Here is a 27,324-nt window from a genome sequence, read left to right as displayed (position 1 = left end):
TCCAGCCCTCTCCGGGCAGAAATGACGTCAGAGGTGCATTACAAAAGTCTCTCCCCGTGCATGGGCTATTTTGTGAGCCGGTTTGCTTGTGTAGAAAGTGGGTCGCTACATAACCCCCCCCCCCCCCAGAACCAGCAATACACCCCCAATGTCCACAGTCTGGATCAGTCTTTGTTTGGGCGGTCTGCCTCTGCATCGCGGTGCCTGAACCTCGACCGGCTGCACCAAGTCCACATGGGCCGGTTTGCGTCGGTCCACCGTGAAAACCTCCTCTTTCCCCCCAATGTCCAGAACGTACGTGAACCCATTGTTACTGATCACCTTGAACAGCCCCTCGTATGGCCGCTGTAGCGGTGCCCAGTGTGCGCCCCTTCGTACGAATACAAACTTACAGTTCTGCGGGTCTTTGGGTACGCAGTTCGGATCTGTCCGCGCTGTGAAGTCAGTATGGGGACCAGGTTGCCAAGCCTTCCGCGTAGTCTGTCCAAGACTGCTGCGGGTTCTGCCTCTTGCCCCCTTGAGGCTGGTATGAACTCTCCTGGGACGACCAGGGGTGCGCCATACACCAACTCGGCCGACGAGGTGTGCAGATCCTCTTTGGGCGCTGTGCAGATTCCAAGCAGGACCCAGGGAAGCTCGTCCACCCAGTTAGGCCCTTTCAGGCGGGCCATGAGAGCCGACTTTAAGTGACGGTGGAAGCGCTCCACTAGTCCGTTCGACTGTGGGTGGTAGACAGTTGTGTGGTGTAATTGTGCTCCCAACAGGCTGGCCACAGCCGACCACAGGCTGGAGGTGAACTGGGCGCCTCTGTCGGAAGTAATGTGGGCCGGCATCCCGAAGTGTGCTACCCAGGTTGCAATCAGTGCTTGGGCGCAGGAATCGGCGGTGGTGTCGATGAGTGGGACCGCCTCTGGCCATCTCGTGAACCGGTCTACCATAGTTAGGAGGTACTGCGCTCCTTGCGACACTGGCAGGGGTCCCACGATATCCACATGAATGTAGTCGAACCTCCGGCGGGGCTTTGGTGTGCCGCTGCACCTTGGCTGTTTGGCACTGCGTGCACGTTTTGGCCCATTCGCTGACCTGTTTGCGAATTCTGTGCCACACGAACTTGCTGGAGACCACCCGGATGGTTGTCCTGATAGATGGGTGCCAAGCCGTGTATGGAACTGAGAACTCGCTGCCGCCAGGCTGCCGGGACGATGGGGTGAGGTTGGCCGGTAGCCACGTCACACAGGAGGGTCTTCTCACCTGGGCCTACGAGGAAGTCTTGCAGCTGCAAGCCCGAGACTGCGATCCTGTAGCTGGGCAGCTCGTCGTCTGCCTGCTGCACCTCCGTCAGTGCTGCATAGTCCACCCCCTGGGACAGGGCCTGGATAGCTGGTCTGGAGAATGCGTCCGCCACGATGTTGTCCTTTCCCGAGACACAGAAACATAGAAACATAGAAAATAGGTGCAGGAGTAGGCCATTCGGCCCTTCGAGCCTGCAACGCCATTCAGTACGATCATGGCTGATCATCCAACTCAGAACCCTTTACCAGCCTTCCCTCCATACCCCCTGATCCCTTTAGCCACAAGGGCCATATCTAACTCCCTCTTAAGTATAGCCAATGAACTGGCCTCAATTGTTTCCTGTGGCAGAGAATTCCACAGATTCACCACTCTCTGTGTTAAGAAGTTTTTCCTAATGTCGGTCCTAAAAGGCTTCCCCTTTATCCTCAAACTGTGACCCCTCGTTCTGGACTTCCCCAACATTGGGAACAATCTTCCTGCATCTAGCCTGTCCAATCCCTTTAGGATTTTATACGTTTCAATCAGATTCCCCCTCAATCTTCTAAATTCCAACAAGTATAAACCTAATCGATCCAGTCTTTCATCATATGAAAGTCCTGCCATCCCAGGAATCAATCCGGTGAACCTTCTTTGTACTCCCTCTATGGCAAGGATGTCTTTCCTCGGATTAGGGGACCAAAACTGCACACAATACTCCAGGTGTGGTCTCACCAAGGCCTTGTACAACTGCAGTAGTACCTCCCTGCTCCTGTACTCGAATCCTCTTGCTATAAATGCCAGCATACCATTCGCCTTTTTCACCGCCTGCTGTACCTGCATGCCCACTTTCAATGACTGGTGTATAATGACACCCAGGTCTCGTTGTACCTTCCCTTTTCCTAATCGGCCACCATTCAGATAATAATCTGTTTTCCTGTTTTTGCCACCAAAGTGGATAACTTCACATTAATCCACATTAAATTGCTGGATGTCCATCGTGTACTCGGAGATGTAGGACAGATGTCGCTGTTGGCGGGCTGACCAGGGATCGGACACCTTCATGAATGTGAAGGTCAATGCTTTGTGGTCCGTGAACGCGGTGAATGGCCTGTCTTCTAAGAAGTACCTGAAATGTCGGATTGCCAGATAGTGCCAACAGCTCCCGGTTGAAGGCACTGTACTTGAGTTTGGGTGGCCGTAGGTGCCTGCTGAAGAACGCCAGGGGTTGCCAGTGCCCCTCGATGAGATGCTGCAGCACCCCACCAACTGCTGTGTTGGATGCGTCCACTGTGAGGGCGGTTGGAACGTCCGTTCTGGGGCACACCAGCATCGTGGTGTCTGCCAAGGCTTCCTTGGCTTTAACGAAAGCGGCCAAGTAATGTCCTTGCCTTTACCCAACATCAGAGTGAACAAAGGGGGCATGATACGGGCTGCTGAGGGGAGGAAGCGGTGGTAGAAGTTCACCATACCAACAAACTCCTGCAGGCCTTTGACTGTGTTGGGCCGGGCAAAGTGGCGGATCACATCTACTTTGGCGGGCAGAGGTGCTGCCCCATCTTTGGTAATTCTGTGGCCCAGGAAGTCGATGGTGTCAAGTCTGAACCGACATTTGGCCGGGTTGATCGTGAGGCTGAAATCACTCAGGTGGGAGTAGAGCTGGCGGAGATGGGACAGATGCTCCTGACGACTACTGTTGGCTATGAGGACGTCGTCCAAATAGATGAACGCAAAGTCCAGGTCGCGTCCCACCACACCCATTAGCCGCTGGAACGTCTGTGCAGCATTCTTCAGGCCGAACAGCATTCAGAGGAATTCGAACAGGCCGAACGGGGTGATGAGTGCTGTTTTGGGGATGTCTTCAGGGTGTACCGGAATTATTTTTTTAAAATTTTTTATTTTTATTGAAGGAATGACACAATACAGAATATATAATGGATTACATTTTGCTTTAATATAGTACCTCCAAAACAAACGTCCCCCCACCCGCCCTCCCTGAACATATCATGGCAGCTAATATATTTACAACACAATTCACAAGTACAAGTACGGACATTTCACAACCATACCCCCACTCTACTTCAAGACGACGGCTCACACACATCTGCAACATGTCAGATGATCCAAAATACACTCATATTTACAATTCATCAACCACCCTGTGAGGTAAATTATAAGCATGTTAAATGGGAGGCAACTTCCCAAGTACAATCAAATGCCCTCAACTAGTAGGTAATTCCTTAAGACTCCCAAAATATGATAAGAAAGGTCCCCATTTCGAATAGAACTTTTTCACCGACCCTCTCAAAGTGAATTTAATCTTTTCTAATTTCAGAAAAAACATTACATCTTCTAACCAAGCAGCAGCAGTTAGGGGAGTGGCAGATTTCCAAACCAGCAAAATTCTCCTATGGGCCAATAGCCCCATTCATAAAAACCATTTATTTCCTCCCTCCACATTCAATTCAGCTTTCAGACAATGGGGTTTGAACGGTCTTATGCGCATTAAGGATTTGTATACTGATAACATATTTGATAGTTTTGATAACCTGCGCGATAAGCATAGCCTTCCGCATAATCATTTTTTTAAATACCTGCAGATTCGCCATTTTGTCAAGGAAGAATTTCCCTCTTTTCCTGATCTACCATCTGCTATGTTATGGGAAAAATTCACTCTTAGCTTTAACAATAAGGGGCTGATCTCTGAACTATACTCTCAGCTGATGTCTTTGGGAGTTCAAGATCTAAACAAAACTAAGACTAGATGGGAGGATGACCTTGGTATGGATCTGGCTGAGGAATATTGTGCAAAAGTATTGAATAGGGTTCATTTCTCATCATGTGCTAGACTGGGGCTCATACAATTTAAAGTTTTACACAGGGTACATTTAAGTGAAGGCAGACTTGCAGACCTATACCCTGGGACAGATGCTGGCTGTGACAGGTGTTCCTTCTCTCCGGCTGGTTTAGTACATGCATTTTGGTCATGCCCTCAGCTTGATGACTATTGGGCACTGGTTTTTAAAATTATCAGTGTACCGGAATTTGATGGTACCCCCGGACGAGGTCTACTTTGGAAAAGGTGCTTGCCCCGTGCAGGTTTGCTGCAAAGTCCTGTGTGTGCAGCACAGGGTAGTGGTCTGGAGTTGTAGCCTCGTTCAGTCTGCGGTAGTCGCCGCATGGTCTCCAGCCCCTGGCTGCTTTGGGCACCATGTACAAGGGGGAGGCCCACGGGCTGTCGGATCGCCGTACGATCCCCAATTCCTCCATCCTCTTGAACTCCTCCCTCGCCAGGCGGAGCTTGTCCGGGGGAAGCCTTTGTGCACGGGTGTGGAGGGGTGGTCCCTGGGTCCGAATGTGGTGTTGTACTCCGTGTCTGGGCGTGTCTGCCGTGAACTGCGGTGCCAGAACCGATGGAAAGTCCACCAGGATTCTGGTGAATTCGTTGTCAGACAGCGTGATGGAGTCCAGGTGTGGGGCCAGCAACTTGGCTTTACCCAGGGAGTACGTCTGGAAAGTCTTGGCATGGACCAGTCTTTTCCCTTGCAAGTCGACCAGCAGGCTGTGGGCTCACAAGAAGTCTGCCCCTAGGAGTGGTTGGGCCACGGTGGTCAATGTGAAGTCCCACGTGAACAGGCTGGCACCGAACTGTAGCTGCATTGTGCGGGTGCAGTAGGTCCAAATCGTGCTGCTGCTTGTGGCCCTCAGGGTGGATCCCATCGCCCTGTTGTGGGTGTCCTACCCCGTCGGGGGTAAGATGCTGATCTCCGCTCCAGTGTCGACCAAGAAGCGGCGTCCCAACTGTTTGTCGTACAGGAGGCTGTCCTGGTGGCCAGCCGCCGTAGCCATTAGCGGCAGTGGCTGGCCCTGGTGTTTCCCGGGAACTTGCAGGGCGGGCGAGAATGGCAGGCTTCTGTGCCCCACCGCTGGTGGTAGAAACACCACTGTTCATTGGCCTTCTCACTCCTTCCTCTGGGTTGTGTGCACTCCGTTGCCGGGCCTGGTCTGGTCTGCTGTTGGGTGCGCGGCCTGGTAATCTGACCGATGGACGCCCCGCTCTCCCTCTTGGCTTTCCACGGCACATCTGCCCGGGCCACCACCTTCCGGGGGTCACTGAAATCTGCGTCAGCCAGCAGCAGATGTATGTCCTTGGGCAGTTGTTCCAGGAACGCCTGCTCAAACATGAGGCAGGGCTTGTGTCCTTCAGTCAGGGCCAGCATCTTGTTCATTAATGCTGACGGCGGCCTGTCTCCCAAACCGTCCTGGTGCAGTAAGCGGGCACCTCGCTCACGCCGTGAGAGGCCAAAGGTCTCTAAGAGCAGCGCTTTGAATGCTACATATTTGCCTTCTTTGGGAGGCGACTGTATGAAATCCCCAACCTGTGCGGCTGTCTCCTGGTCAAGGGAGCTCACCACGTAATAGTAACGTGTGGAATCTGAAGATATCTGCCAAATCTGGAACTGGGCTTCTGCTTGGTCAAACCACACGCGTGGTCGCAGCACCCAGAAAGTTGGCGGTTTTAGTGAAGCTGCATGAACAGATGAAGAGTCGATCATCTTTGGTCCAAATCCCATTTGGACCGTCAGGGTCACCAATGTAGCGATGTGCTACACACAGAGCTAGAAATAACAACACACAGTCTGTAAGTTGCACTCGAGACAGTTTATTCAAACTTCGCGGCACTGGCTCTTAATCAGTTCCCTTCCAGCCCTCTCCGGGCGGAAATGACGTCAGAGGTGCATTACAAAAGTCTCTCCCCGCGCGCTGGCTATTTTGTGAGCCAGTTTGCTTGTGTAGAAAATGGGTCGTCACATGTCCATTCTTATCCATAATTATCGAAAAACAAACTGATCACTGTTCCCAAAAGGGTCTCCCACTGAATCTCTGATCACCCAGACAGGCTTAGTTACCAAGAACAGGTTTATATTATGTCCTCCTTCCTTGATTGTCAAGAAACCGTCCCGGACTCACCTCCCCCATGCAAGCATACCCAGAAACAGAAGAACATCTCCTTGTACTTACATAATAATTCTATTTAATATCAGAGAATGTATACAATATACAACCTGAAATTTTTACTCTCCACAGACATCCTCAAAACAGAATGGTACCCCAAAGAATGAGTGACAGTAAAAAAGTTAAAACCCCAAAGCCTCTACTGCTCCCCCTCCCACGCACAGGCAGCAGCAAGCATCAACCCTCCCCCTCCACCCCCTCCTCCACTCACTACAGCAAAAAGCAGCAGCACCCAGCACCCACCAAGCAAGCAATAGCAAAGCCCCGAAGAGAGACCACGATCTGCAGTACAATCACAACTAACCAGTCACCTGACAATTCGACATACCACATGGGGGAGAACGTAGTCAATCATTTCTCTGTTAAATTAATCAAACTACTAACACTGCTAGCTCCAAAAAGAAATCATTCATACAACTTTCAATTACATATACCAAACTGTACCACAGGTACAGATAGTGGGGTGGATGAAAAATATTCTCCCTGATCTTCAAGGATCCAATTTCCTATTAAACTCCAACTGAAATCCAGAAAATTGGAAAGCAAATGGAATTAGTAACATCCAGGAGATCATCAGCTGTTAATAACAAGAACTGTAAATGTAAACAACACAGCCTGTAACAGTGTAAAGGATTTTTGGAACATGACAGTGAAATAATACTTTTCTCTGCAACAAGACTATCACTTCATAAAATATCCCATGGCTAAAATAATCTTCAATCCTTTGGGATATTGCCTGAGGTGAGCACCAAGGGAAATTGACTCTTTGTATTGTATGTAATAAAAATCACAATACAAGAATAACACTAACTAGATGATAACAAAAAAATCATTACTGTGGCAATTCACTGAATAATTTTATATGCTAAAAGCTGCAGCTCTTTGAATGTTTAAATGAATTGCAGCTTAACATCATTCACCACAATAATTTATCTGAAAAATCCAGGAGAAGCATCAAACAGAGGAACAGAGGTACATATTTGCTTTATAACTGTAATTATTTCCATAAATAAAATTAATGAAAAGGTCATTAAAATTGAAAATAAGTCTAATCTATTTTTTAGGACAGAACTAAGGGAATACTTAATAAATCTTACATTTCTAACCCATAGTGAACTATTTATTTTTCCAGGAGTAAGAGAGTCCCACACCACAGAGAAGGTCCTTTATGTCCAGCATGTCCATGTCAACAATCAAGTACCCATCCAGATCAATCCCATTTACCAATGCTTGGCCCATAGCTTTCTATGCCTTGTTGATTTAAGTGCTCATCTAGATTCTTTTGAAATGTGTGAGATTATCTGCCTCCACCACCTCCTCAGCATGTTCCTAATGTCAACTATCCCCTAGGTGAAAAAAAATCTTCCCTTTAAACCTCCTACTGTTCAGCCCGTCCCCGCCCCCCCACCCCCCACCCCCCACCCCCGTGGTTATAAACACTTCAGCTAAGGGGAAGCATCTTGAGCTGCCAGGATCATAGGTTGTTTTTGCATTTACTGCAATTAAGGCTGCTTCAGTGTTCACAATCTTAGTGCTGCTTTATGTGTGATCTCATGGGCCTTCATTCCAACCAGGAACAAAGGGTGAAGAAACCTGGAGACAAGAGCTGCTTGCCAGAGAGATGGAAAGTGCTCTGCATAGCAGAAGTGATAATTCAAGAGCATTTCTAGAGACATGCTCCCATCTGCAGTTTTTTGAAGGGTAGTTATAGTCACACAAGATAAAAGCAGGCGCTTCAACTCAAACACGTTGACCATCAAGCACCCATTTACACTAATCTTACACTAGTTTTATTTTATTTTTCCCACCTGCCTTTCAATTCCTCCTGGATTCTACCACAAAACTGCACAATAGAACAATTTCCAATGGCTAACTAACCTACAACAATACACATCTTTGTGGGTGGAAACCGTATCACCTGGATAAAACCCATGCAGTCACAGGGAAAGCACGAGAGTTCCGCAAGTTCAGCAGTCAAGGTCGAAAATATGCAGGAGCAGCACTACTTGTCATCACTATTTCAGACAGTGAGTCCACCTTCTGCAGGAACTACAGCTACCTAAATCGTTCTGTCTGTGGACCTCTGGAGTCCTGAGCATTTCAATCTGTAGCATTCCAGCCAATATCAACTGATATTTGGAGTTTATAATCCTCAAGTAGAGAGCAGCAGGTCATGCAGATGTATGGATTTATATGGATTGCAAGGAATCAGAGAATAGTATTTTGTACACATGAAAGACTCAAGTTATTCATGAACATGTTGTGCTACTGGGAACCTTACATGACTCTTTCATTTTGAGTCTCAGTGTTCTGGATGGTAAGGGACACGTGGTTGAAGTTGGACTTCTTCCATCCTCTAAGGCATTTCAAGCATGCTTTCAAGGAGGCTTAAAATGATCCAAGCATCTCAAAGTGTATGAGCAATAGTGTTCATCTGTGAGATGCTCTGAGAATGTCTGAGTCCTCCAGAGCAGAACAAATGTGCACCTTCATGCACTGGGGAAGCTAGCACATGAGCCACACATTTTTTTGGCTGGAATGCTGTCCACTTGCACCCAGTGACACAACCTGTGCAGATCTTACACTTCTAAAATCTGAGCTGGTGGTTACAGGTGTCAGGTGGAGAGATATCTTATTCATTTTCTATCTGTTCACTGCAGACTGGATTTCTCAGGTGTCTGATGGGCCATAATCCTCAGTGTTCACATTATTTATCACATATTGTACTCTGACCAATAGAACATCTGGTTGAGAACATTTAGTCCATGAAAGAAGTGACGAGTCAAAGGATCGGCAGTTTCAAGCATAATACAAACAATGGAGGATCAGTGCATCCTCACAGTCAGACAATAGGTGGAGCGTTCAGGGAGAGGCACAGCGGAAGTTATCTTTCCTCAAAGGAGAAAGCAAGGGATAGATCCACATCAAAGATTAAAATTGAAAACAGAGAAGTTTAGGAATTGGAAAGGAAGGAGGAAAGTAAAAATGCAATCAAAACAGAGTTCTCAAAGCAATTAAACTAGAAACCGTTACCACTGAGTTTATGATGCTTACCTGTGTACCATATACAAAGTACATTGTATGACTATTTGTTGTGGCTATTAGTGTTAATTGATACTTATGTTAAGAATAATGTGAAGTTATTGAGGCAGTCATGCTAATGTAATAGTCATGGAACAGAATGGCAAACCAGATGTGTAAGCTTTAAAGTTCAAAGTAAATTTATTATCAAAGTAGATATATGTCACCAAATACAGCTCTAAGATTCATTTTCTTGTGGGCATACTCAACAAATCCATAGAATAATAACCATAACAGAATCAATGAAGGGCCTCACCAACTTGGGTGTTCAACCAGTGAGCAAAAGACAAAGTGCACAAATACAAAAAGAAAGAAATAATAAATAAATAAATAAACAAACAATAAATAGAAAACATGTGGTGCAGAGTCCTTTATGGTAAGCCCATTGGTTATAGGAGCATTTCATTGATTGGTCAAGTGAAGTTGAGTAAAGTTATCCTTTTTGGTTCAAGAGCCTGATGATTGAGGGGTAATAACCGTTCTTGAACCTGTGAGCGAGAGCCCTAAGGTACTTGTACCTTCTTCCTGATGGTAGCAGCGAGGAGATAGCAAGACATGGATGGTGAGGGTCAGTGATGATGGGTGTTGTTTTCCTGCAACGGTGGCTCATGTAAATGTGCTCAATGGTGGGGTGGGTTTCACCCATGATGGGCAGGGCTATATCCGTTACTTCTCGTAGGACTTTCCATTCAAGGGCATTTCCCTTTCCATACCAGGCAGTGATGCAGCCAGTCAATATACTGTCTATGGAAGTTTGTCAAAGTTTTGCATGTCATGTTGAATCTTTGCAAGCTCCTAAAGAGGTAGAGCCGGTGCCGTGCTTTCTCTGTAATTGCCCTTACGTGCTGGACTCAGGACAGGTCCCCCGAAATAATAACACTGAGGATCTTAAAGTTGCTGACCCTCTCCACCTCTGATCCTCCAGTGAGGACTGGCTCATGGACCTCTAGTTTCCTACTCCTGAAGTCAATAATCAGCTCTTTCGTCTTTCTGACATTGAGTAAGATTAATGTTATGGCGCCACTCAGCCAGGTTTTCAATCTCCCTCCCATATGCTGATTTGTCACCACATTTGAATTGGCCCACAACAGTAGATCCGTCAGCAAACTTGAAAATGACATTGGAGCTGTGCTTGACCACACCGTCTTACATGTAAATCAAGTCGAGTAGTGGCTTAGCACACAGCCTTGTGGTGTAACTGTACTGATGAAGATCCTGGAGGAGATGTTATCGCCAATCTGAACTAACTGGGGTCTGCAAATGATGAAATCCAAGATCCAATTGCACAAAGAGGTATTGAGGCCAAGGTCTTGGAGCTTATTGATTAGTTCTGAGGAGATGATGGCGTTGAATGCCGAGCTGTAGTTGATAAAGGACATCCTGATGTATGCACCTTTGCTGTCCAGATGTTCCAGTTTTGAATGAAGAGCCAATGAAGTGGCATCTGCTGTTGCTTCAGTGGGCAAACTGGAGTGGATTTAAGTTGCTTCTCAGGCAGGAGTTATGCTTCATCACCAACCTCTCAAATCATTTCATCACTGTGAATGTAAATGCTATTGGACAATAGTTATTGAGACAGGTCACCATGTTTTTCTTGGGCACCTGTATAATTGAAGCAAGTGGATACCTCAGTCTGCGGAAGTGAGAGATTAAAGATCTCAGTGGAGACTAAAGCCAGATGATCAGCATAGGTCCTTAGTACTTGGCCAGGTACCCTATCCAGGCCAGATACTTTTCGTGGGTTCGTGCATCAGCCTCAGAGACTGAAATCATAGGATCAGCGGGGGCTGTGGGAGTTGTGATGGTTCCGCCATGTTTTGACAGTCAAAGCAAGCACAGAAGGAATTCAGCTCAACTGGAAATAAGGCCCTTCTGTCTCTCATGTCACTTGATTTAACTTTATAAGAGGTGATAGAATTCAAGTCCTGCCACAGCTGTCGAATATCTTTTGTTGATTCAAGTTTAGTCAGGAATTGCCACTTTGCCTGTAAGATGGCTTTCCAGAGATTGTACTGGACATCTTGTAACTTTCTTGGTCACCAGACTTGATTTCTCAGATCTGGTTCTCAGTAGATTGTGAATCTCATGGTTTATCCAGGACTTCTGATTGGGGAAGACTCTGAATGCTTTTCGAGGGACACACTTTTCTAAAACTGTTTTAATAAAGTGTGTGACAACCACGGTGTATTCATTCAGATCTGCAGATGAGTCCTTGAACATGGCCCAGTCCACTGACTCGAAGCAATCCCATAGCTGCTCTTTTGCCTCCCAGGGCCACCTCTTGGTTATCCTAATCTCTGGAGTATTGCTCTTTTGGCCTCTGTCTATACACAGGTAGGAGAAGGACAGCCAAGTGATCCAATTTACCAAACTCTGGTCTGGGCATGAAATGGTAGGCATTCCTTATCTGGTATAACACTGGTCTAGTACGTTGGAACCTCTGGTGTTACACGTTATATACTGATGGTAATTGGGCAGGATTTACTTCATACAAGCCTGTTGAAGACCCCAACTATGATTTGAAATGCATTGGAATGAACTATTTCTTGTTTGGAGATGGCATCATGCAGTAAGTATCTCAAGCGCTTGATTATAGTCCACCGTTGGTGGTATGTAAACTATGGTCAGGACTATGGGGGAGACCTCCTTGGTAAATAGAGCAGATGGCATTTGACCCTTAGGTATTCAAGGTTAGGGGAACATGAGAATGACAAAACCGCCACATTGGCGCACCACCAAGAGTTTATCATGAAACATACACCCTACTTGAAGAAATGATTTACTGGAATCACTAGTACCACCTGAAGTAGTCATTGCAGAAATTTCAAGAACAGGTTTGAGTGAAGAACTTAAGGGTGAAAATTTTGAGTAGATTTATCTAATTAAATGTGTAACAGTGCCAGTACCTCAGTGAAAAATTAGTTAATGGTATAATTTCAAAATATACTGTAATTAGCTATGATGGCAAAATTTAATGGATCTAAATAATTAATGGTTTACATTGAACATAGAACATAGAATAGTACAGCACAGTACAGGCCCTTCGGCCCACAATGTTGTGCCGACCCTCAAACCCTGCCTCCCATATAAGCCCCCACCTTAGATTCCTCCATATACCTGTCTAGTAGCCTCTTAAGCTTCACTAGTATATCTGCCTCCACCACTGACTCAGGCAGTGCATTCCACGCACCAACCACTCTCTGAGTAAAAAACCTTCCTCTAATATCCCCCTTGAACTTCCCACCCCTTACCTTAAAGCCATGTCCTCTTGTATTCAGCAGTGGTGCCCTGGGGAAGAGGCGCTGGCTATCCACTATCTATTCCTCTTATTATCTTGTACACCTCCATCATGTCTCCTCTCATCCTCCTTCTCTCCAAAGAGTAAAGCCCTAGCTCCCTTAATCTCTGATCATAATGCATACTTTCTAAACCAGGCAGCATCCTGGTAAATCTCCTCTGTACCCTTTCCAATGCTCCCACATCCTTCCTATAGTGAGGTGACCTGAACTGGACACAATACTCCAAGTGTGGCCTAACCAGAGTTTTATAGAGCTGCATCATTACATCGCGACTCTTAAACTCTATCCCTCGACTTATGAAAGCTAACACCCCATAAGCTTTCTTAACTACCCTATCCACCTGTGAGGCAACTTTCAGGGATCTGTGGACATGTACCCCGAGATCCCTCTGCTCCTCCACACTACCAAGTATCCTGCCATTTACTTTGTACTCTGCCTTGGAGTTTGTCCTTCCAAAGTGTACCACCTCACACTTCTCCGGGTTGAACTCCATCTGCCACTTCTCAGCCCACTTCTGCATCCTATCAATGTCCCTCTGCAATCTTTGACAATCCTCTACACTATCTACAACACCACCAACCTTTGTGTCGTCTGCAAACTTGCCAACCCACCCTTCTACCCCCACATCCAGGTCGTTAATAAAAATCACGAAAAGTAGAGGTCCCAGAACAGATCCTGTGGGACACCACTAGTCACAATCCTCCAATCTGAATGTACTCCCTCCACCACGACCCTCTGCCTTCTGCAGGCAAGCCAATTCTGAATCCACCTGGCCAAACTTCCCTGGATCCCATGCCTTCTAACTTTCTGAATAAGCCTACCATGTGGAACCTTGTCAAATGCCTTACTAAAATCCATATAGATCACATCCACTGCACTACCCTCATCTATATGCCTGGTCACCTCCTCAAAGAACTCTATCAGGCTTGTTAGACACGATCTGCCCTTCACAAAGCCATGCTGACTGTCCCTAATCAGACCATGATTCTCTAAATGCCTATAGATCCTATCTCTAAGAATCTTTTCCAACAGCTTTCCCACCACAGATGCAAGGCTCACTGGTCTATAATTACCCGGACTATCCCTACTACCTTTTTTGAACAAGGGAACAACATTCGCCTCCCTCCGATCCTCCGGTACCATTCCCGTGGACAACGAGGACATAAAGATCCTAGCCAGAGGCTCAGCAATCTCCTCTCTCGCCTCGTGGAGCAGCCTGGGGAATATTCCGTCAGGCCCTGGGGACTTATCTGTCCTAATGTATTTTAACAACTCCAACACCTCCTCTCCCTTAATATCAGCATGATCCAGAACATCAACCTCACTCATATTGTCCTCACCATCATCAAGTTCCCTCTCATTGGTGAATACCAAAAAGAAGTATTCATTGAGGACCTCACTCACTTCCACAGCCTCCAGGCACATCTTCCCACCTTTATCTCTAATCAGTCCTACCTTCACTCCTGTCATCCTTTTTTCCTTCACATAATTGAAGAATGCCTTGGGGTTTTCCTTTACCCTACTCGCCAAGGCCTTCTCATGCCCCCTTCTTGCTCTTCTCAGCCCCTTCTTAAGCTCCTTTCTTGCTGCCCTATTTTCCTCAATAGACCCATCTGATCCTTGCTTCCTAAACCTCATGTATGCTGCCTTCTTCCTCCTGACTAGATTTTCCACCTCACTTGTCACCCACGGTTCCTTCACCCTACCATTCTTTATCTTCCTCACCGGGACAAATTTATCCCTTACATCCCACAAGAGATCTCTAAACATCGACCACATGTCCATAGTACATTTCCCTGCAAAAACATCATCCCAATTCACACCCTGAAGTTCTAGCCTTATAGCCTCATAATTTGCCTTTCCCCAATTAAAAATTTTCCTGTCCTCTTTGATTCTATCCTTTTCCATGATAATTATAAAGGCCAGGGAGCGGTGGTCACTGTTCCCCAGATGCTCACCCACTGAAAGATCTGTGACCTGACCCGGTTCATTACTTAGTACCAGATCTAGTATGGCATTCCCTCTGGTTGGCCTGTCCACATACTGTGACAGGAATCCACCCTGGACACACTTAACAAATTCTGCCCCATCTAAACCCTTGGAACTAATCAGGTGCCAATCAATATTAGGGAAGTTAAAGTCACCCAGGATAACAACCCTGTTATTTTTGCACCTTTCCAAAATCTGCCTCCCAATCTGCTCCTCTGTATCTCTGCTGCTACCAGGGGGCCTATAGAATACCCCCAGTAGAGTAACTGCTCCCTTCCTGTTCCTGACTTCCACCCATATTGACTCAAAAGAGGATCCTGCTACATTACCCACCCTTTCTGTAGCTGTAATAGTATCCCTGACCAGTAATGCCACCCCTCCTCCCCTTTTTCCGCCCTCTCCATCCCTTTTAAAGCACTGAAATCCAGGAATATTGAGAATCCATTCCTGCCCCGGTGCCAGCCAAGTCTCTGTAATGGGCACTACATCATAATTCCATCTATGTATCCAAGCTCTCAGTTCATCACCCTTATTCCTGATGCTTCTTGCATTGAGGTACACACATTTCAGCCCTTCTACCTTACTATCTTTACACCGTTTATTCTGCTTCTCTTTCCTCAAAGCCTCTCTGTATGTTAGATCTAGCTTTACTCCATGCACTTCTTTCACTGCTCTATCGCTCTGGGTCCCATCCCCCTTGCAAATTAGTTTAAACCCTCCCGAACCATGTTAGCAAACCTACCTGCAAGGATATTGCTCCCCCTCGAGTTCAGGTGCAACCCATCCAATCTGTACAGGTCCCACCTTCCCCAGAAGAGATCCCAATGATCTAAAAATCTAAAACCCTGCTCCCTGCACCAACTCCTCAGCCACGCATTCAACTGCCATCTCCTCCAATTCTTACCATCTCTGTCACGTAGCACTGGCACCCTTGAGGTCCTGTTCTTCAGCCTTCTGCCTAATTCCCGAAACTCACACTTCAGGACCTCATCCCTCTTCCTGCCTATGTCGTTGCTCCCAACATGTATCACGACTTCTGGTTGCTTTCCCTCTCGTACCAGGATGTCGTGCACCCAGTCAGAGACATCCTGGACCCTGGCACCCGGGAGGCAACAAACCATGCGGGTGTCCTTCTCACGTCCACAAAATCTCCTGTCTGCTCCCCTGACTATAGAGTCTCCAATGACGACAGCTCTCCCCTTCTCCGTACCACCCTTCTGCACCACAGGGTCAGACTCAGTGCCGAAGGCCCTGCCACCATGGCTCACACTTGGTCGAAGTCTATATTACTTCTTAAAGAGGAACAATGTTTGAAATATGAGTGTGAATGTACCCTTAAGGTCTGAGTGCATCCTTTTTTTATCAATATACTATTTCAGTTAAGAGTGGCTGCTTTCAATAAAAATCATTATCATTATCTCATCCAAGTAATAGCACTTGGCGCAATAACAAAGAATCTATTAACATCACAAATCTGTGAAGTTATCTGCATCAAGGTAACTTTGTATTGTTTAGCAATGAGCAATAGTGAACTTATTGTCTCTGGAGATTTCCTCTACAGTTAAAATTTGGTCTCTCAGTAGTATTAGTCATCGTTGATATTCTCGGTGGGACCAGGAAATGATTGTAAATTACTTTTCTCAAATGACTGTAATGTGTCATGCTTCCTGGGATCTCTTCAGAACCACCGTCTGCAATGAAATTATGAAAACTTCACTTTGGACACTAGAGGCGACAGGAATGTACCCGCAAAAGCAGAGATAAAATCTCATTAGATTGCCAAGATTTAAACCATATCTGAATGCAACCCAATTAGTACTTTTCCAGTATATGAGCCTTAATGACCATTTAATCTGATATCCAATTATGTTACTAGCCAGAAAACCAAAGGGCAAATGCCAACTTCCTAGTAATTTTCCTCAGTGAACAACGTTTCACAGTGGGAACACAAACTTGTATTGTTTCATCCTAAAGAGGAGTGTGGGAACAAAATGAGTTCATATATTATATTATACTTTGCTAGGCTTATATACAATAATCACTAAAAGCAGTAATTTCTTATTCTGAGTGATGGATTCTCTGCTAGTCCATCTGTGATACTCAAATATGCTCTGATACTTCCACACAATTTTACTGTCATGATTATGCAAACTGAGTGTTGTAAGGGTTGGGGATATTAAAGAGAATAGATAAAGAGGCTTCAAGGACATGAGCAGGGTAACTGAGAGGGTGAGAAGATGGCAGGTGGGATTCATTGAAAAATAGAAAACCTACAGCACAATTTAGAAATTGCCTAGGGTTACCCATAGTCCTCTATTTTTGTAAGCTCCATGTACCTGTCCAGGAGTCTCTTAAAAGACCCTATTGTATCCACTTCCACTACCGTTGCTGGCAGCCCATTCCACGCACTCACCACTCTCTGCATTAAATACTTACCTCTGACATCTGCTCTGTACCTACTTCCAAGCACCTTAAAACTGTGCCCTCTCGTGTTAGCCATTTCAGCCCTGGAAAAAAGCCCCTGACTATCCACATGATCAATGCCTCTCATCATCTTATATACCTCTATCAGGAAACCTCTCATCCTCCGTCACTCCAAGCAGAAAAGGCCAAGTTCACTCAACCTATTCCCATAAGGCATGTTCCCCAATCCAGGCAGTAATCCTCGTAAACCTTCTCTGCACCCTTTCTATGGTTTCCACATCCTTCCTGTAGTGAAGCGACCAGAACTGAGCACAGTACTCCGAGTGGGGTCTGAACAGGGTCCTATATAGCTGTAATATTACCTCTCGGCTCCTAAACTGAATCCATGATTGATGAAGGCCAATACACTGTATGCCTTCTTAACCACAGAGCCAACCTGCGCATTTTTTGATCTGGAAAAATGTGAGGTCACTCATTCCTGGAGCTGCAATCAAAGAGCTGTGTTTTTTTTTAAATGGTGAGAGATGAAAAAGTGTTGATGTTCCAAAACATCATGTGACACTCTATCTGAATCATTAGAAGTTAATACTCATGTCCCCCAATTAGAAAAATAAATGGCATGATAATCTTTTTAGCAACAAGACTTGGGTTCAACAGCATCTTGCTTCATTATAGAGAGCAACATTAAGAACACATCTAGAATATTGTGCTGAGTGTGATTTCCCTATCTAGGAAAGGGGAGCGTTTGCAAAAAGAGAAAAATCATTGGGTTGATTCTTTGGATGGGGAAAGTTGGGAGCATTGTCCTGTGAGGAGATATTAAGTAGACAGGGCCAATAGACACCTGACATCAGTGGAAAGAAATACTGTCATTGGAGCATAAAAGTAACTGAGTCTTATCAGTCTAAACACAAGAATGATGTTGCTCTTGGCTGTGATATTTAGAACAAGATGCCAGTCTCAAAATAAGAAATTGACCACTCAGGGCAGAGATTAGAAAAAATTATCTTCACACGGGCATCATGAATCTTTGGAATTCTTAACCAAAGAGAAACTCAATTGGTGAGTATATTCAAGACTGAGTTCAATGGATATTAAAGGTCTCAAAGAACGTGTGTTTAGTGCAGGAAAGTGGGTACTGAGATTAAATAATCACGTATGATCTTCCTGAATGGTAGAGCAGGCACAAAGGAAGAATGAAACATTCATCATCATTGTATTCTGCTCTTTATCCTTTTTAAAGCACCATTCAAAAAGAGCTTAATGTCACTGCATTTTTGGGATTTTGACAAAAATGTTCATCTGTAGGTCCTCGTTTATAGATAATCATAAATACTCTTGCAAAGACAAATCACCCACATCAGCACGTCCCTCAGCAGATGCTGGAAAATATCTACCCATTATGCCCAAATATTCAGGAAGATTGGATTCATATAATTCCTGCCTCTGTGCTCTTTTCAAATCTAATTTCACATAATGAGCCAGCCTTTCATTAAACTCAACTGTAAGATCTCACATTTCTCCAAGTCACCTCTCATGTCATCATTTATTCACTTGTCCCTGAAATCTATCTGTATTCTCCTCACAATTCACACTGTAACAAAGGTTTGTGTCACAACAGCATAGAGTTACGTATAAGTAGCAGAGCACATTTGAAGCTTACTTTCTGTACCTGGGAATCAAAGGGTATATCTAAAGAATAAAATAGTTTTGTCCATATTTTTAATTTTGTAGGAATTTGATCAAATAGTCTCTTGGAATTTTCCAGTAAACCATTAACTATGTTCATGACATTTGGTGGAGTGGGATCACAGAAATTTAATTATATCAAACTCATGTAAAAATTGAAAATTAAAAGCTCAAGGGAATGAAACCATCTAAAATTCTCAAAACCCATCGTGGAAGATTGACTTACCGTGTGAAACAGCATAGGGTTATTTTACAGAAAAAGGTAAGCTGCAGGAAAGAAGTAGAGAATGACCAAAGGAGCCCAGTGACTAAGAAAGGGAAGAGGGAATGAGGAAAGGTATGCAGACTAATGAGACTTACTTGTAAGCTGACAGTTCGGTAAAATCCATGGTCAATGCTAGTATATGGCAAAGCAGTTGAAAATTAAGCAAGTAACAAGATAAAGGATCTTTTTTCAGTTTCTTTTTTTAAAGTTTAACCTTGGGTTTTATTTAAATTCAATAGGCTCTGGGGTATGTGAACTCATCACTGAAGGGAATCCTACATACAGAGGTACCCACGTGACTCTTTCTGCCATTGTTGCAAACTGGGTATTTGACAGGCACCCCCTGTGTCATAGCTTTCTGCATATAATGACCCTCCCCTGACATCAGGCACTCTGCCAAATCAACAGAACATGGACAGGATACAAAACCTAGAGTCATCTCCTTTAATTGAAAGGTGACAATTCTCCAACCACTGCTCTGGGGCAGCACCTGAGCACAGGGACCAATGGAAGCTAGTTTCATTCTGGATCTTAAACTCTATTTGGTTGATCCAATCATTCAAATCATCCCGAGATTGATGGCAATTCACTTGAATTTGGTTAAGGAACAAACACACAGAAGACTTGAAGAGTGAGAGGTAATCATACCCAGAATGGACATAGAGTGGCCTATACAGACTCTTCACCACTGCCCCTGGATTTATTGCTCTTGTCACTCCTCTCCTTGCTTTTCTCCCTGACCTTTCTCCCTAGATTCCTTACTCCCATCGTAGATTCCTGGCTCCACTTCCCTCTTTTCTCATGGAATTGTGCAGCACAGAAACAGCCATTCAGCCCACTTGGCCTCTGCCAACCATTATGATCCTCATTGTTCTCCTCGGGCTTCTCAAGCTCCTTGATCTTCTCTCTTCAGATCTTTTGCTTCCCTCTTCAGGTGCCTTGCTCTTCTCTCTGGGGTGTTCGGAATTCTCCAAAGAAAAAGGTATTCTTTGTGCCTAAGCATAGGAGTGTGTTATTTGACCCTGGGTAATAATATTGTCAGTGATGGAGCAAAGGATGTTGGAGATGTACAAAAGCTGTAAATAAAAATGTTGAGGAAAAGGGCAAGTCCTCTGTAGATTTAAACATGCCGAATATTTCAAATTGACAGAATAATATCAATTTTCAATAAAACTCAAAAATTGAAGGAAGACATTTCAAAAAAATACTGATACTGTGTGTATTTAACACGAAGTACTTAGATCTTGATTAGTTACTGTAATACTTTGAGCAATCATGACTCATTTTTCTCAACACACTATCAACCCTATGAAACATATCACAATATATTAAATTTGCTATATAATATTGTATTAATGCAGTCACACAAAAATGTTTCTAATAGGAATATTAACTATTGATCTTACCAAGCTTAATTTTAACTTAAAAGAACTGCCAGGAATTTCAGTCAGTCCCTGTGAATAAAGAGAAAGACCAGTCTGTTAAAAGAAGCTATCAACATTGTAAACATCGTATTACACTCACACTTTCATGTAAGACATGAAATATTGTGATTGCCTTAGAAATAATGTGATAATCAAAGTGTTGAGATTCTCCACCAATTACAAAAATCGGGAATTAACTCCACCCAATGGAACTTCCAAGATTAAGAATGACAAATCTTTATAAAGTATGGTTGTTAAGTGATTTACAGCAACAAATAAATTAAAATACTGTTCAACAATAAACTACTTGTAGGCAGAATATAAGGACAGAATAAATGTGTGGGAGCTGGCCTTTTGCCACCAAGCCTGCTCCACTGTTCATTAAGATGAATGCTTCAGTGATTCCTGTAAAACAAGAGGCAGCTCCATCTGAACATCTGAATCTTTCAATTTCCTACCAGTTACAAATAATATGACACTTATTTATATTTCCTACTGAGTTAAATCACATCATTGTTTCACATTATTTGGCTACTTCCTTACCCATTACCCAAACCTGTCTACATCCTCTGAAGCCTTTCTGTTTAAAAATAGGCAACCTCTTGTTTTTAAGCAGTGGTCCCTCATTCTATGGTAGATTCTCCCGTGAGGGAAAATTCCTTTCTACATACACTCTGCCAAAACCCCTCAAGATCTCTGTATTTAACATAGAGGTCATAACTGTAGAACAACAGATCAAGAAGATTTAAGTGCATTTAAAACAGAAAATGGGATAAGACCGACAATGTGATGAGACTTAGAATGGATAGATTGCACAAGCACATATGAAAAAAGAGAAGGTCAGGGGAGGCATTAATGTATTATATTAATGTTTTAGAAAAGTGAATGGTGCTTGAAGATGAGTAGACAATTAATGGCATTCTTTTACTTAAAAGTGGAGAAAAAACAAGCCAAGTGAAAGATAGATCAATCACTTTAAAGCTGTTCGCGAGAAAATGAAATCCAGTGTTAACTCTGAAGTGCAATATTATGGCTGGCAAATAAGGTGAAATTGGTGCATAAAGATAGACGAGGAAGAGGAGCAGAGGAAGCAGATACACAAATGAAGTGTAGCAAATCATGATAATAAAATCTGAAGATGTTATAATGCTCAGAGAGCAGAATAGTTAAAGCAGAGAATTGTATTGTCTATCAGCAAGGGAAATATCAAATACTATGAACTAAACTAGAAAGAATATGGACAGACTAGAAAAGATGTGAAAATGATCCTCAAGAATGAAACCTGTGCTAAATTTAGATAGAACACCCTTTGGTCCTTCCTCTGGAAAGGAGTGTTATAATAGATTTTTAGGATGGGATGGGAAATATAAGTGTTTAGAAATTGGACATTTTCATACATTTTTATGCACAAAATCAGGGATAAAATTCCTTTTACATGCGTTATCATACAGCAGACTGGAGGAAACCTGGCCCTAGTGGAAAATTGAACTGAGTACGTTTGGGTACGATTTACCTCAGTATAACTGATATGTTCCTGATATAACATGTTTATAATGATGTAAAATGTTTATTTCTGATCTACCATCAGCAGTTGGCACAACAATGAGCAATCATGACCTTAGCTCAGATCTCCAAATGAATCATGGAAAAATGAAATAAACCAGCAGCAAAGTGTAATTTAAGGGGGACTCACTGGGACATCAAAGTGACATTGTCTAAGCCTGCTGTTTGCCTTTGTAAGCTCTGCACACTTCACACATCATTACTGGATCTGACCGTGATCATTGCAACTGCGGATAGGAGGGATACTTGCTGCAATCTCTGCAGAATGAAGAGTCCTTCTATTTTGGAAGCTTAAGGACAATTTCGACACAACATTTGATCTGCACCAACAATCGAAGGAGGATGAGGGTGTTTCCAGGCATTTTGCAACTTCCACCCCTCACAATGTTTTCCCTCAACTCCATGTCAGCCTTTTCTACAGATACCCTGGCTAACGGGGGTGGGTGGTGGGGGCAAGATTTCTCCTTACGTTCTCCAATCTCTTCCTCTGCTTTTTGCAGCAATGACACAGCATCTGCCATTGAGAATGGTACCTGGTTTGATGCAGAAACCAGTATTAACAATCATAGATGATTTTAAAAAAAGTTTCCCAACCTTATAATATCATAAGGTCTCCAAATTAGGCAGTCACGAGAAAAGCAGTTGCCATACCAACCAGTGACGCATATGAATAGGGTGCTTTCTATGTTGCATCAGTAAAAATTGGAGAGGGTCAATGGGAATGCCATATTTCTTTGAGGGAGCAGAGCCACTGGTGAGATTTCTCCGCAGTGGTTGGGTCAGGACAAGTTATTGATGATGTTCACTCCTAGGAACTTAAAATTCTTACTGTCAACGTAGACAGGAGCATGTGTACCGGCCCCCTTCCTAAAGTCTATGGCCAGCTCTCTTGCTCTGCTGATACTGAGGGAAATGATGTTGTCATGGCACCATGTCTCTAGGCTCTCTATCTCCAACCTTTACTCTGGCTCATTGTTTTTGAGGTATGGCCCATTACTGTAGTATCATCTGCAAACCTGTAGGTGGATTTAAAGCAGAATTGGGCCATGAAATCACAAATGTGCCGAGACTAGAGGAGGAGGCTAAAGAGACAGTCGTCTGGGCTGCCACTGTCAAGGATAATCAGAGTTGAGGTGCTGTTGCCTATCCTTACTAACTACGTTCTGTTGGTCAGGAAGACAAGGATCCAGTTGCAAGGGAAATTAATGTGAACTCCAACACGCAGACAAGGAGTGATTCCATTCAAGAAGAGACAAGAACTAGAGATCACAGAAGCTGGATGAGGCACTAGCATACGTAAATGCATTGAGTAGAATGTGGACAAACATTTGGAGGAAAGGGGTTGGGGAAACAGAGGGATTAATAGGGATCAAGTGAAGTGAGTGCAAGCCCATAGGGAGTGTAAACACTCACGTTGATCTGGCTTGGCCAAGTGGCCTACTTCAGTGTTGTAAATAGTTTATAAACAATCTCTCTCCCATTGTTGTTTATAAAGGTATCTCACATTTTTTAATTTCAATGAATTTATTAAAGTTTTTAAGTGACACATACAAAATGCTGGAGAAACTTAGCAGGTCAGGCAGCATCTGTGGAAATGAACAAACAGACAATGTTTCGGGCCAAGACCTTTCTTCGGGACTGAAAAGGAAAGGGGAAGATGTCAGAATAAAAAGGTGGAGGGGAGGGGAAGAAGGATAGCTAGGTGATAGGTGAAGCCAGGTGGGTAGAAAAGGTAAAGGGCTGGAGAGGAAGGAATCTGGTTGGAAAGGAGAGGAGGGGAGATAAGTGTTTAAGTGAATAATTGTAGTGAATTTTAGAAGATTCTGTTCTTACTCAAAAATGTTTTGAAAATAATTCAATATGAAGGTGGACTCCTGCACTATTAAAAATTATTTTATTTGTAATACTTTCTAGCACCTAATTTAAAACTGTAAATAATACATCAAAGCAGAAAGTTAATCCTAAGAAAAATTAAATGAGTTAATATATAAAATAATTCATTTTGAAACAAGAGTGATAATACATAAATATACATTTGAAATTTTAAGCAAAATTCCCATGTTTCAAATGATAACATCAAAGTAATGCAAAGTAATAAAAATTCAGAATCCAACTGCTTATTCTGTGTATCAAGGGAAGTGCGTGTCCAAAAAGAAACTGAGTCTAGATAAGTGTAAAGCAATTAATAAGGTCAACGAGCTAGGAGCAGGCACATAACAGTAAAGTGTTGCTCTGGTTTGAGTTTAATTGGACTATGACTGAAGTTAAACCCAGTTGGTGTTTGATGGATCTCCTGAGCAAGTTCTATGGATAACAGTCTGGCAAGTTGTGGAAGGACAGTAGGGAGGTGAAATTGGTAGTTGACAGCATAGTAATGAAAGCTTGAAACATCCTTATGCATAATGTCATCGGAGTTACTCTAGAGATAGCATTGTAGGGAGATTCTATAAACTTCCTTAGCATAGATTTTATAAACAACAGTAACTGAAAATTTAGCTCTACTGAATCGAGGCACTTAAACTTACAAAAATGCCTCCCGCTTCCAAGCTTGCTATCTTCACAAAAGTTGATCGAGGATACTCTTGTGGTGAGTTCAGCAGAATCTTTGCAACAAAAAAAAAATTCATTTTTGAATATATTTTATTATAATGTAAAATATACAACCATGCTGGAGATACTCAGCTGCTGGACAGTATCTGTGAAGAGAGGAATGGAGTTAGTAGTTCAAGTCGATGACCTTTTATATCATGCTGTATGCTTTTCAACATGTAGGATATGCTACCTTTTAGCATCAAAGTGGAAAATAGAAGCAAAAGGTTGGATTATCTGATTGTAGGCTTAATTATTGGAATTTATTTTTACACCATTTGCAAAGAATAATGACATAAAACAGTACAGCACAGAGACAGGCCTCTCAGTTCACAATGTCTGGACACGATGCCAGATTAAACCAATCCCTTCTGCCTGAACATGATCCATATCCGTCCATTCTCTGCATCTTAATGTGCCTATCTAAAGAGCTCTTGAACACCATTGTGTCAGCTTCCATTACCATCCCTGGCAGCATGTTCAGGGAGCCGACTGCTCTCTGTGTCATAAAACTTCACCTGCACATCCCTTTAAAGTTGCTCTTCTCACTTTAAAGCTGTGCCCTCTAGTATTCCACATTTCTAGCCTGGGATATTGATTCCTGTTGTCTACCTTACCTATGCCTCTTGTAATATTATAAAGTTCAATCATGTCTCCTATCAGCCTCGAAAATTCCAGAGAAATCAATTCAAATCAACTTCTCCTTATAACAAATACCCTCTAATCCGGGCAGCATCCTGGTAAAGCACTTCTGCAATCTCTCCAAAGACCTTATGATGTTCCTGGAATGGGAAAACCATTACAGGAAGATGGCATACTCAACCAAAGTTATCTGCAAATGTATCATGAGTTCTTGAGTCTTCTAATCTGTGCCCCTAGCAATGAAGGCAAACTTCTTCCACTCTACCAGCCGATTTCTGAATGGACGATCAACTCATGAACACGGCCTCAATATTTTTCTCTTTTTGTGCTACTAATTTAATTTACATATACAGTACTGTGCAAAGTCATAGGCACATGCAAAAAAATTCTGTAGAACAAAGATGCTTTCAAATATAATGAAATGAAAAATTTCTAAATAACAAAATAAATTACTATAAAGAGCAGTAAACAGTAAAAACCTAAATCAATATTTGGTGTGTACACCCTTTTCTTTAAAACTGCATCAATTCTGCTATGTACTGTGTAGTTTTATAAGAAAACCGGCTGGTAGGTTGTTCCAAGCGTCTTGGAGAACGTGCACAGTTCTTCTGCAGGCTTTGGCCTCGCTTGCTTCTGTCTCTTCACGTAATCCCAGACAGCCTCGATGACGTTACGATTAGGGCTCCGTGGAGGCCATACCATCTGTTCCAGAACTCCTTGTTCTTCTTTTCACTGAAGATAGTTCTTTATGAACTTGGCCATGTGTTTGGGATCATTGACTTGCCACAGAATGAAGTTGAGACTGATCAAACTCCTCCCTGATAGTGTTGCGTGATGAATAAGAATCCGCTTGTACTTCTCAGCATTGAGGATTCCATCAATTCTGACCAGGTCAGCAACTCCATTTGCAGAGATACAGCCCTAAACCTGTGGGAACCTTCACTGTGCTTCACTGTTGGCCGCAGACACTTATAAGGGTAGTATTCTCCAGCTCTACTATGGATAAACTGCTGCCTGTTGGAGCCAAAAATTTCAAATTCTGACTTGTCAGTCTAGAGCACTTGCTACCATTGTTGTGCACCCTAGTCCTTGAGTTTTTGTGAGTAGAGGCTTTGTTTCCACTTTGGAGGAATGGCGTTTTGGCAGCAACTCTTCCATGAAGACCACTTCTTATAACAGTTCTCTGGACTGTAGAGGGGTGAAATTGATTTCCAGTTGGTTCTGTGAGTTCAGAGCTGATAATAGTGCTGGACGACTTCTGATTTAGAAGGGACATCAGTTTGACGCATCTTTCATCTGTTGTACTGAGTATCTGTGTTTCTGACCCTTCACCCTTCCCGTTTCTTTGTGCTTCTTCAGAAGAGCTTGGACAGCACATCTTGAAACTCCCGTCTGACAGGAAATTTCTGCTTGGGAGAGACCTTGCTGATGCAGGATGACCCCCTTGTGTCCTGTTGCTATGCTCACTCTTGCCATGGTGTAAGAATTAATGATTTGAAGGTTAAGTGGTCACATCTGCCACACCTTCACCTTTTAGTCTGGTTGTCCTTTGCCCAGTTTGATTCCTTCTACATCTGTTTCTGTTTCAGTTAATCAGTTTAGTTCATTCAGCTCATTACATCTTTGATCATTAGTACCTGTTTGTTATTTGTTCAATCACTCACTGGGCTACATACCTAAGTAATCATGCTTTTATCTGAAAAGCGGTCTATTATTTAGTATGTTACTTTCTTTAATGAAATACAAAAAAAATCTCTAACTTTTTTGGGAAAATGAATGTTTGGAAATAGAAAATTTGCTCTTTTCTACTGACACACAAATGCAGAGGACAAACTATATACATTCTTAAAAGATATTTATATAAAAAAACCTCGGGTGCCTAAGGCTATTGCACAGTACTATGTGTCTTATAGATAGATGTAATATTTTTATATATATATACACACATACACACACACAATTGTAATTTACAGTTTTTTATTATGCATCACAATGTACTGCTGCCGCAAAACACCAACTTTCACGACATATGCCAGTGATACTAAACCTGTGATTCTGATTCTGATACGCCTTG

Source organism: Mobula birostris, chromosome 3, assembly GCF_030028105.1.
Source record: "Mobula birostris isolate sMobBir1 chromosome 3, sMobBir1.hap1, whole genome shotgun sequence".
In the NCBI taxonomy this organism is placed as follows: domain Eukaryota; kingdom Metazoa; phylum Chordata; class Chondrichthyes; order Myliobatiformes; family Myliobatidae; genus Mobula; species Mobula birostris.
Note: the sequence above shows the minus strand (reverse complement) of the source record.